We start from the raw sequence: 13,619 nt of genomic DNA, 5'->3' as shown, positions 1-13,619 counted from the left end.
ATTATGGTAATTTTCAAGTAGTTTTTTAAAAATCACTCAATTCAAAAAGCTTTTTATTCGCTAAAGAATAATACAGGAGCCAGGTGCGGTGGGGCACACTTGTAATCTCAGTCACTCAGGAGACTGAAGCAGGAGGATCTCAACTTCAAAATGAGCCTCAAGAGATTAGTGAGGACATAGCAATTGAAAAAAAAAAAATCCTGTCTCCAAATAAAAAGATGAAAAATACTGGGGATGTGACTCAGTGGTTAAGCAACAGAGTGTTCAATCCCTGCTACAAAAAAAAAAAAAAAAAAAAAAAAAAAAAAGAAAAAAGAAAAAAAAAATTCAGGAACATAAAGCATAAGCATGGAAAAACTATCAAAATCCTAAGTGTGATTTAATGCATTTAACCACAGAGAATAATCTTTAAAGGCAACCTCATGCAGCACTTCCTCTAAAGTTACTCATCCCTGCAATCCTGAAAAAAATATTGGTGCTCTGATACTTATAGATGAGTATTTTATATGAAATCATTTTATTCAATTGTTGAAAGATGTAGAATTCTGATTCTGTTCCAAAGCTTTGCCCTGATATAATATCTCCAGTAAGTAGATATCAAATACATGTTTTTTTGTTCCTCAGATTTGCCCTAATGTGCTTTAATAAAAAAAAAAAAAAAGAAAGAAAGAAAGAAAAAGCCTAATGGAACTCAGTAGTAGTACAGTAACCTGTTAACAGGATTACTTTTAAAAAATGACATGATATCTGTCCTGTGGAAACACCGATAACTTTCCCACGATTCTGCAGTAATCAGCATGAAAAATCCACTGACACTGTCTTCTGATCTGCTGTATAGAATTTATACAATGTCTATGCAAAGCCTTCCCTTATTTAGCAGAGTCAGACTAGGTTGAGCCAAGGGACGCAGAGGCCTGGCTTCTAGGAACTGCCAGCAAGTATGTGGCACTGTGTGGGAGTGGTTCTCTGTTTCCTTCTGGAATTTTCCCCATAAGAGGATGGCTCCCCTAACTCCACCCTATCCTGTCCATCACAGAAGAAGCTCCTCCCAGTCCTGGTCCCCTTTACCTGTATTTTATAAGTAAAGGAGAGTTGGGCGACTCGGTTGTGGTAAAGAGGCTGGAGTTGGTATGGCCAGAACCATCACATCCCCTCTCATAAAAAAAGTATTGGCTCTTGTGTATTTATTGACAAGATAAATATTGGGGGTAATAGAAAAACTGCCAACATCCTCCTCCAGCAGTCAAGCCTTTCCTCCTCCAAGTAGGGCATGGTAGAGAGGACCCAGAAAAATCTCAACAACATACATTTGTACATTATTGGGCATGGATCCTGTTCCTTACAGTCATGGTGCTGTTCCTTCTTTCCTAGTAATCTCAGCTGTGATTTTATGATCATCTTCAAGTGTGCTCCATGGGATTTCAGCATGAAGAATGTCACTGAAGTAACTGTGTTTGTGCTGAAGGGCTTCACTGACAATCCTGAACTGCAGATCTTCTTTTTCCTCCTGTTTCTAGCACTTTACCTGTTTACTCTCATGGGAAATTTAGGTCTGATTGTCTTAGTCATTGCGGATTCCCGGCTGCACAACCCGATGTACTATTTTCTGGGTGTATTGTCTTCAATAGACGCCTGCTATTCCTCTGCTATCACTCCAAATATGTTGGTGGACTTTCTGTCAAGGGAGAAAGCCATTTCATTTGGTGCATGTGCAGCCCAGATGTTCCTTGCTGTCACCTGTGGAACCACAGAGTGCTTTCTCTTGGCAGCCATGGCTTATGATCGCTATGTGGCCATCTACAACCCATTTCTCTATTCAGTGAGCATGTCACCCAGGGTCTATGTGCCGCTCATGGTGGCTTCCTGTGTTGGTGGGATTCTGCATGCTATAACACACACGGCTGCCACTTTCAGCCTGTCTTTCTGTGGATCCAATGTAATCAAACACGTCTTCTGTGACATCCCTCCTCTCCTTGCCATTTCTTGTTCTGACACCTGCCCCAACCAGCTTCTGCTCTTCTACTTTGCTGACTCTATTCAGATTTGCACTATCCTAATCGTCCTGATCTCCTATGGTTTCATTCTGTTGGCAATTCTGAGGATCCGCTCTGCTGAAGGGAAGAGGAAAGTCTTTTCCACCTGTGGCTCTCACCTAACTGCAGTGTCCATTTTTTATGGTACTGTTCTATTCATGTACGTGAGACCAACATCCAACTATGATTTGGAGCATGACATGGTAGTGTCTATATTTTATACCATTTTTATTTCCATGCTGAATCCCCTCATCTATAGTTTGAGAAACAAAGATATAAAAGCAGCAATGCAGAAAGTGTTTGGGAATAATCAGCTTATCAATAAAGGCTGTTTTTCACAGTAGGCATTCACTGAATAAATTAAGAGAGATACATTTGACAGGATCATAAGAGTTCCTCAAAATTTCCTGGTATTGATAGTTCTCTGATTTGTGGTCATTTGATATACCAGTCATGGTCATTCTTTCTTGTGTTGTTGTAAATGTGGAATCATCCATTTGCTTTTTGCTATGATCATACTTAAACATGTATACACATATGTATGTACATCATGTAATAAGTGAAATATACAAAACTCCAATACACACTTGTATTTATTGATGTAATTTTTAATATTCTGTATATTTTTTCTGCCTAAATCATAATGTTGGACTATATTCCTTGTAGTTGTGAATAATTACATTATGTCAACCAACTTGATCAAGTACTATATTAAACCATGGGAAAAAAGTCACCATTTCCATAAGCCCAGGATGTTTTCCATAGAATCATAGGTACTTGGATGCGGTTCAAAGCAATCTGCTCTATTCTTATCTCTATGCAATACCCATTCAGTCTATGGTTTAAACACCAAAGATAACATGCTCATATTCCAGAATCACTTCCATGCCATGATTGGTGAAGGGGGATTTCTTCTTCTTTTTTGTCCCTTCCCTAGCATAGGCATAAAATCATTCTTTAATTTCTCACAAACTATTGATGTAGACTTTAGCAGTGTTCAAGATTAAATTTAAACAAGAATAACAAAAGGAAAGCACAATTTGGAGAGTAATGTACGACTGGATGACAGATTTTGTTCTTGCCAGAACTGAACTCACAGGGTCATGATGAGATCCCCCACAGACCTGGACCCTGTTCAGCTTGTTCTTGATTCCGGCGTGCTGAGAAGCTCTTGCAAATAGCATGCCACCTTTTTGCCCAGGTACAAGAATGAATCTCTAGAATGGCTACTGTGCTCATCTTTAACCCTGCTCCCAACAAGCCAAAACTTCACTGCACAGGTGTGTCTTTATTACGTTTGTTTCAGTGATATTTTTTGCTTTCTCCCTTCATTTTCCTTTATTGTATTATTTTGTAACACGATTTCCTCTCTGAAGGGTTCTTTCTTTCATTAAGTGCTGTAGGACAAGGTGTTTATTACACAGAATACAACCAAAAGATATTTTTCTAAAATGGGATTAATAAATTCGAATAAGCCTGTAACAGACAATGCAGAATATCCTACTTATTATACATAAGTAAGAGTATCTCAACTATAATAATTCCCCAGACGAAGATGAATATTTATGTAAATTTATATCAAGTTAAGTTACATTGAAATCTCCCTTAAACACCAAAAAACAAAACAAGAAAAACAGAACAACTGGAAATTGCCCAATGGTTTTGTCTGGACATGTGAGGGGAAGATAGAGATTGGGGTAAATTGCCTGTTTCATCCTGCTTGATGTGATCCCTGTTATTCATCATTTTAGCCATGACATGGAAATGAAGACCCTGTACATAATTACCATAGATGTAATTGGATTAAATATTCCAATTAAAAGATGTAGAGTGTATGAATACTTTAAAAAACCCAAGAAACTACTGTATGTTTCTTTCAAGAAGTGACTTTATATCTAAGTAAATGGTGGGGTTGATTTTGAAAAATAAAGTAAGATATCCCATGCAGATGGAATCCATAGGAGAAAAGAGGTAACCACATTTACATCAGATAAAATGTACTTAAAATAAGAAGTCACAAAACTACAAAAGGATAATTATAAAATGATAAAGGGGTCAATTAAGCTAGAGGTAATAAAAATTCTAAATATTTATGTATCCAAAATCAGAGCTCCCAAATACACAAATATTAAAGGAAGATTACAGTTTCTCTCTTTTTCTTTGGAGATAATAATAATACTGTAATAAAATAATGCTAAGGGAATTTAATACTCCTTTTCCAGCTATGGATATGTTAAGCAGAGTAAAAATCAGTGAAGAAACAAGAGTTAAATTGCTTCTCGGACAAAGCAGACCCAATAGACATCCAAATCCCATCACACTCTGAGTCTACACCTCCATCTCATCAGCCCATGGCATGTTCTGCAGAATTCTTCACATGACCAATTAAAGACAACTATGAAAAATGTTTTAGTTGAAATCATATAATTTTTTCAATCTAAATATAAGAAAACTGGAAACCATTGGATAGAGATATGTTGGACACTGTAAAATTACATGAAAATGAAATAGTTTACCTTGGATAAACTAATGGATCATGGTAAAACTCAAGAAGAAAGTTTAAATGATTCATGAAATAAATTCAGAGACAGATGTAACATACAATAAACAAACAGTGGGATTTGGAAAATGAATATCAAGAGGTGATTATATATCAAGCAATGCCTACATAAAAAAAAAATAGAACTCAAACACTCTACCAGTACCACTCATGAAACAAGAATAAGAAGGATAACAAAACAAACCCAAACAAACAAAGATTTTCAAAGGAAAAAATGATAAAGAATAGACTTTAAATAAGTGAACCTGAGACTAACGCAAATGCAAACAATCAATAAAATGAGGAACTGTTTCTTCAAAACAGATCAGAAATATTGACACACCCATATTTAGACTAGCAAAAGAAAAAAAAAGACTTGATTAAATAAAAAATGTATGACTAGGGAGCAGAGATAGAGCTCAGTCATCTGAGCATTTTCCTAGCATGCACAAGGTCCTGGGTTCAAACCCAGTACAGAAGAAAAAAATAGTGGAAGTTAATTTCATATGACACCTCAGAAATGCAAAGGGTCATCAGAGATTTTTATAAGCAGCACTATGTCAGCATGGTTGATAATTTAGAAGAAATGGACAAAATCCTGGATGTGCATACCTGACCCAGAAGCAACAGAACCAACCAATTAAGAAGAAATATAAAACCTGAGTAAACCTGTAAGAAGCAACAAGTTTGAATAAATAATAAAAATCTCTCATGAATGAAAAGCTCAGGAAAAAAAATTTCCCTCTGGGTTCTAAAGAGATAAAAGATAACTAAGACAAACTCTTCTTAATTTGTTCCAAGAAATAAAAATGGGAGTAATTCTTTCTAACACATTCTATGAGGCCAGCAATACCCCGACACCAAAACCATACAAGACATGCCATTAAAAGTATTGTCTAATATCCTTGTTCAAAAATGAGACAATAATCCTTAAAAAAATTCCAGCAAATCAGATGCAACAATATGTTGAAAAGTTTTTTCAGTATTATCATGTGAGATTAATCCCAGGGATTCAGGTATGTGTCAATATACAAAACTATAAATGTGATACACATTATCACCAGAATGAAAATCAAAACCATATGTCTGATTATCTCCACATGTGCAGAAAATGTGTTTCTAAAAACAAGAACACTGAACATGTAGAAATGGAAGGGAAGGCACCTCAGGATCATGGAGACCATATGTAACTAGCCAGTTACTGACATTATTCTACCAATGTAATCAAACACGTCTTCTGTGACATCCCTCCTCTCCTTGCCATTTCTTGTTCTGACACCTGCCCCAACCGGCTTCTGCTCTTCTACTTTGCTGGCTCTATTCAGATTTGCACTATCCTAATCATCCTGATCTCCTATGGTTTCATTCTGTTGGCAATTCTGAGAATCCGCTCTGCTGAAGGGAAGAGGAAAGTCTTTTCCACCTGTGGCTCCCACCTAACTGCAGTGTCCATTTCTCATGGAACTGCTGTATTTCGTATATGTGAGACCAACATCCAACTATGCTTTGGAGCATGACATGGTAGTGTCGATATTTTACACCATTTTTATTTCCATGCAGAATCCCGTCATCTACAGTTTGAGGAACAAAGATGTAAAAGAGGCAGTGAAGAGAGTTTTGGGGAATAATTGGTTTATCAATAAAGTCTGTTTTTCATAGAAGACATTCAATGAAAAAAATTGAGTGACATGTTTGACAGCCTCATGAGAGTATGGTTGAAATGTTTGTTTTCTCTTATCATTGTAATTCTCTTATTGTGAATATTTAAAATATAGATCATGCTCAATCCTCTCTTGTGCTGTTTTAAATGCAGAAATCCTACATCATTCATTTACTCTACAATGGTCATATTTCTATATGCATATGCATATGCATATACATAGTGTTGATATAAGTGAAGTGCACAAAATCCAACACACACTTGAATATATTTACATATTCTTTAATATTCTGTGTATTGTTTTATTGATTTCTATCTAAATTATATTTTAATTGCAATTATCAAATTTTTAATAGATATTGTCTGACCAGCTTGATCAAGCACCATGCTAACCCAAAAAGAACACACACAAAAAGCCACTGTTTTCATAAGCCCAGAATGTTTGGAAATCTTCCATGATGTCATAAGTTCTTCAGTCCAGTTAGAGCAATCTACTGCATGTTATATCTGTGAGCAATCTATTCATCTTGTTGTTCCTACACCACAGATAGCATGCTTGAATTCCAGGGTCTGATCACTGACCTGATTTGTGAGGGTGAATTTCCTCCTTTTATTCTGTCTTCCACATCATAGGCCTAATCCCATCCTTTAATTCCTCATAGATATTGATACGAGACCATTGATACTGTCAGCATTTTTCAAGGTTAAATTTGAATACAAGTCAAAAGAAAAGCACGATTCAGAAAGTTTTGAACTACAACCCAATGGCAGCTTTTGCTCTTGCCATAATGGAGCACACATGGGTCATTATAAGATTCCCTGCAGGCCTGCTGCATACTCAGCTTTGGCTCTGTTCTTGATGCCCCCACTCTGTGAAGGTCTTGAAGATGGTGCCCCTTCTCGCCACCCAGGTACAAGAATGAACATTCTAGCCTCTCTACTGTGCTCACTTTTAACCCTGCTTCCAACACTCCAAATTTTCACTACACAGATACGTCTCCATTAAATTTGTTTCAGTGACTTTTTTCTCTTTTCTTCCTTCATTTTCCTGTATTGTTTCTAAATTATTTTGTAAACTTGTTTTCTCCCTCAATGGTCCCCTTTATTCATTAGTTGATGCAGAATATCATGCTTATAACAAAGAATCCAATCTGAAGGTGTGTTCCTAAAATGGAATGAATACACTTAAGTAACTTTGTAATAGACAAATACAGTCTATCTCCTACCACAGTGTAATCCTACAGAATACTTTTAAGACTTTTTCTCCCTTGGATTACACTCTCTTGTGACATTATATGATTATTCCCTTCAAGTATTAAAACTGAGTTCTGATGATTGGCATTTAATATCTGTGCATTTCCAGTAGATGCAAATCAGGACTGACCTTGTGTATGCATATGTGTGTGTGTCTGTGTGTGTGTATGTGTGTGTGTGTGTTCATGTATTATTAAGGATGCAAGAGTCCTTTAATCACTGTTCAAACCTACCAAGAATTTTATGCATATACATTTTCAGCTCTGCATCTACCTCATAGTAATCACAACAATAGTGAAATACACCACATACTTTTAAAAATAGCTACAATATACATTGCTGAATTAAATGACTATTAATCCTTTAGGAAATTTAGATAGCATATTTATACCAAAGAAAATAACAAAGAAATAAACCTCTTAGGGTTAATATTTGAACTTAAATTTAATGACTTGAAAAATTTAAATGTAAAGTCTTTTTAAATACTCCAAATGCCCTAAATCAACACAAATTTAAAAGTTGGTGATTTCATATAGGTGGGGAGGAGATGAAGTAAAACAAATAAATAAATAAAAAGTCTTGTGCTGTGAACATGAGATGTAAGAATATATCAAATATCTGATAAATTTATGTATTCAGCAGAATCACAAGGAGAATCTCTAACTAGATGAAATAACATTAAATAGTAAAAAATAACCATGTGATGAAAGAAATTTGCAGACTAAGACATTCAGTAATATGTTACAAATATTTACTTAGAGCCTCTGTATATTTATAGCATGTTTGCTGAAGAGTAAGTAAATTTTGATTTAACCAATGACAAAGAGTAAATAGTGCTTACATCTGGGAAAGGAGAGAACTGAGTGGGATTTGTACCAGAAGAAACTCAAGGTGAAATAGATGTGCAAAGACCTCAAATTGTATAAAATATGATATTTATGTGTAAAAAAGATTAACATTAATATATAAAGGCAATCACACTTATATTTAATATCTGTTAGGAAAACCAAATACATTAAATTATAGGAAAAAGTAAATCTTTATTTGTGCCAACCAAGGTGGTGCACATCTGTAATTCCAGCAGCTCCAGAGACTGAGGCAGGAGTATCTTCAAGGTCAAAGTCAGCCTCAGCAATTTAGTGAGGCACTTAGCAACTCAGGGAGACCCTGTCTCTAAATAAAATATAAAATAGGGCTGGGGATGTGACTCAGTTGTTAATAACACTTGGGTTCAATCCTCAGTACTTAAAAACAAAAAAAGGTATATATTTCATTTTTTTTAATTTTAATTAAAAATCATAAATTTACATAGGGCAATATTGTTTGATTCATTCTGTTATTTTTTTCCCTTCCCCCCCACCCCTCCCACCCCTCTTTTCCCTCTATACAGTCCTTCCTTCCTCCATTCTTACCACCCTCCTTATTCCTAACCCTAAATATAACCCTAACCCTAACGCTAACCCCTCATACCCCCCCTTATCTGTCCTCATCCACTTATCAGTGAGATCATTCATCCTTTAGTTTTTTGAGATTGGCTTATCTCACTTAGCATGATATCCTCCAATTTCATCCATTTTCCTGCAAATGCCATAATTTTATCATTCTTCATGGCGGAGTAATATTCCGTTGTATATAAATGCCACAATTTCTTTATCCATTCATCAACTGAAAGGCATCTAGGTTGGTTCCACAATCTGGCTATTGTGAATTGATTAGCTATGAACATTGATGTGGCTGTATCTCTGTAGTATGCTGATTTTAAGTCCTTTGGGTATAGGCCAAGGAGTGGGATAGCTGGGTCAAATGGTGGTTCCATTCCAAGTTTTCTAATGAATCTCCACACTGCTTTCCAGAGTGGCTGCACTAATTTGCAGCCTCATCAGCAATGTATGAGTGTACCTTTCTCCCCACATCCTTGCCAACACCTGTTGTTGCTTGTATTCTTGATATTCGTCATTCTAATTGGGGTGAGATGGAATCTTAGGGTGGTTTTGATTTGCATTTCTCTTATTACTAGAGATGTTGAACATTTTTCCATATGTTTGTTGATTGCTTGTAGAACTTCTTCTGTGAAGTGTCTATTCATTTCCTTAGCCCATTTGTCAATTAGATTGGGAATCAATCTCACAAAAGAGGTAAAAGACCTCTACAATGAGAACTACAGTACACTAAAGAAAGAAATTAAAGAAAACCTTAGAAGATGGAAAGGTCTCCCATGTTCTTGGATACAAAGAATTAATATTGTCAAAATGGCCATACTACCAAAAGTGCTATACAGATTCAATGCAATTCCAATTAAAATCCCAATGAAGTACCTTACAGAAATAGAGCAAGCAATTATGAAATTCATCTGGAAGAATAAGAAACCCAGAATAGCTATAGCAATCCTTAGCAGGAAGAGTGAAACGGGGTATCGCAATACCAGATCTTCAACTCTACTACAAAGCAATAGTAAAAAAACGGCATGGTATTGGTACCAAAATAGAAAGGTAGATCAATGGTACAGAATAGAGGACATGGACACAAACCCAAAAAAATACAATTTTCTTATACTAGACAAAGGGGCCAAAAACATGCATGGAGAAAAGATAGCCTCTTCAACAAATGGTACTGGGAGAATTGGAAATCCATATGCAACAAAATGAAACTAAACCCATATCTCTCACCATGCACAAAACTCAACTCAAAATGGATTAAGGACCTCGAAATCAGACCAGAGACCCTGCAAATTATAGAAGAAAAAGTAGGTCCAGATCTTCAACATTTTGGCTTAGTACCAGACTTCCTCAACAGGACTCCCATAGCACAAGAAATAAAAGCAAGAATCAATAACTGGGATAGATTCAAACTAAAAAGCTTTCTCTCAGCAAAGGAAACTATCAGCAAGGTGAAGAGAGAGCCTACAGAGTGGGAGAAAATCTTTGCCAATCATACTTCAGATAAAGCACTAATCTCCAGAATGTATAAAGAACTCAAAAAACTCTACACCAAGAATGCAAATAATCCAAAAAGGTATATTTTTATGGTTAATATTTTAACATTTACCAGAACTCTTAAGTAGAATCCCTTTAGTTTTTTCATTAAAAATTAATAATTTTTAAACACAAACTAATGTAAGCACACTACATGGGAAACTTTTGTAAACCAAAACTATTATGACTCATAAAAAGGCAATTATTTATTGCATGTAAAATACACAATTTACTATCAAGAATGCATACATATTACATAGACACATTATAAAAATAGGCACTACTTATAAAAGACACAGACAACAAACATGTATATCTAAACTCATTTAAAGATACTTTATTGAAGTAAACTTCACCTTCCTTGAAGTGAATTCTTTTAAATTAAAAGGTAATGATTTAGTGCCAATTATGTTCACAATGCTTTATAGCCACCAACTCTAGAGCAGTATTTCCACTAGTGAAAGTTAATTTCTCCTCATTCTGACTTTGCTCGTCCCTCCTCATGCCTTTTCTTTTCCTTTTCTTTTCTGGATAACTCCAAAAGTATTCATAATATAGGTGACCTTTGTTCCCCAGAAGCTTTGAGTATTATATTTTCGAGAGTCACACCTGTTAAGAGTTTGTACGGTACTTCATTATGCTTTTTAAATACTCATTTCATAGTTGTAAACATAAAAGCTGCAGTTTTAATAATTTCAAATGTATAAAGCTGAACTCTTAACTGTAACTCAATGTTTCACAGCAGACCTCTGGAACATGTTTGATTTCAGTTATTGACTCTTCACATCTATTAGCAACTCATTTCCCCCAACCCCTAACCCTTGGAAACTATCATCCCACATTCTGATTTCATAATTTTTAATACCATAAGTGAAAATCATTAATTATTTGTCTGTGACTATTTTATTCAACCTTATTTTCTCCAAGGTTTCTGTGATATCATATGTTAGAGGATAACATTTTTTAAAGAGGTTTTTCAATACTTCTATTTTATTTTTTTATTTATTTTTAATGTGGCGCTTTACATATGTTAGGCAAGTGCTCTACCACTGAGCCAAAACCTGTCCTCCCAACTTTTCTTTGGTTCTGGGGATTGAACCCAGAGGTGGTTTACTTCTGAGCTACATCCCTAAAACTTTTTTTGTTTTTTAAACTTTAAAATAGAGTCTTGCTATGTTCCAGGGATTGGCCTCCGACTTTCAATCCTCCTGCCTAAGCCTCCCATGTCACTGGAATTACGGACATGCACCACCACACTCAGCAGAATATATCATTTTTAAATCTTATGAATATTCCATATTGTACATAAATTGTATTCATGTATTCCACCATGAATGTATATTTATGTTACTTCCACTTTGGGCTGTTTCAAAAACACAGGAGGGCACTGATATCTCCTTGAGTCCTAATTTCAATTCTTTTGAACAAAATCCAGAAGTTGGATGGCTGGTTCATACTATACTATTAATAAATAAATGAATCCACAGTTGAATACAAATTGTCCCTGATAATTAGTGGATATCTTCTAGGCTTTTGATTATAATTTCAAATGCTTTAGGGATAATCTACTTGTTGCTTGACTTCTCCTCAGGGAGAGTCTCAAAATATGAAAAAACAATCTATAAAACATCCTCACAAATATCATGTTAAGAAAACATGGGGGAATCAAGAGAGATGTTTCATTATAGGTAACAAAGAGTGAAGGTTTCAAGGGGTATGGTATATGAATAATATCTACAGAAATGGCCACAAAATTCCCTGGCTTTGCCATCTGATGAAAGTGGCTATTTCTCCTTTGCAATGCCTTAAATGCAATAAGATCTCTTTCCTTTTCTCTTCATATTAATTTTTTAATATTGAATATTTTTAAATGGAGTATTTTTGAAATAGATTGTGAGGTTGAAAAATATTTAGACATACATAAAAACACACATATAATAATATATTATATATACACATGTATACATTCATATGTATACATTCATATGTGTATTGTGTTATGTGTGTATGTGTGTGTGTGTGTGTGTGTGTGTGTGTGTGTGTGTGTGTGTATGAATGGCAGAAGTTCAAAGAAAGAGGACATGAGGAGATGAACCCCAAAGGATTTTTTGGGGGGTGAAAGGCAAAATTCAAATTTCTTGTTGCTGGCAATACACAGGATCCCATTCCTACTGGACAAGTACTGCACCACTAAATGACAACTCCAACCCAAGAGGCTGAAGGACTGCCAAAATTCAGTCATTCATTTTGAAGTTCTCCCAAATACTAATTTAGTCACTCCAGGCTCTTTTTGTCACCCTTTCAAAAGTAATTTAAAATTTAATGATTATGTAAATTATATGTAAGTGTATTCATTAACAATCTCTTAATAAGCAAATGGGAGTTTTCACTTTACACTGAGAGATGGAAAGCCTTTCTTGATGATTAGGAAACAAAGTCCCCAGTTGTATACTGATGGTAAAATATTCTTTATTTTGGAGTGGTATCTGATTCAACTTTTCATGGTGCATAGGGTTAAAAATGAAATTCTGATATTCAGTTAAGATAGCAAAACTATGTTTTGCAGACCTGTAATCCCAGCAGCTTGGGCAGCTGAGGCAGGGGTATGGCAGCAGCCTAGAGAGGTTGTAAGCAGACTAGTGTGACCCATCTCAAAATAAGATGCAAGAAAAGGGCTGGGGATGTGGCTCAGTGGGGTCAATTCCTGACACACACACAAAAAAAAGAAAGGAAGGAAGAAAGTAAAGAGGAAGGGAAAGACAGGCAGACATAAAAGCAGATTGTTATTTTTTCCATTGAACTCTAAGACTGGTGAGAGGAAGCAGTTTCTATCTCTGCTTACCTCTTAGGAGATTGGTACTTACCAAGGCACTTTGTCTTTTAGCTTCTTATGATTACAGATTCCAGCAAACTAAACAACAAAAACAAGATATACCCTTTTTCTTATAGGATTTATCAAAAGTATTTATCTAATGCTTTAGACTGGTGCACTTTCATATTTCTAATTAAAGCAGCATGTATGTATAGGGCAAGGTTGAATTTCAGACAGTCATAACAATATAAGCAGGATTTTACATACAGTAAATGGAAGTTGTACCTAATCAGCTGTATGTTTAACATTGTCAAATGTCATGATTTTGCCTGTTTCCCTATGCATTTCT

General features: G+C 35.4%; 1 protein-coding gene and 1 pseudogene across 3 annotated transcripts in view; both read left to right on the top strand.

Annotated features, from left to right (window-relative positions):
* Positions 1–13,619, top strand: part of LOC306639030 (olfactory receptor 8K3-like) — a gene marked incomplete at both ends in the record, with an annotated part of 68,667 nt that overhangs the window by 52,226 nt on the left and 2,822 nt on the right. The window lies entirely within an intron of this gene.
* LOC306639097 (olfactory receptor 5T7-like) lies at positions 1,427–6,231 on the top strand (annotated as a pseudogene). The gene is made up of 2 exons: positions 1,427–1,948; positions 5,805–6,231. The product of its transcript is annotated as an olfactory receptor 5T7-like (transcript).

Source organism: Sciurus vulgaris (genome assembly GCF_902686455.1).
Source record: "Sciurus vulgaris genome assembly, chromosome: 11".
Classification (NCBI taxonomy): Eukaryota; Metazoa; Chordata; class Mammalia; order Rodentia; family Sciuridae; genus Sciurus; species Sciurus vulgaris.
This window is presented reverse-complemented; position numbering and strand designations above follow the sequence as displayed.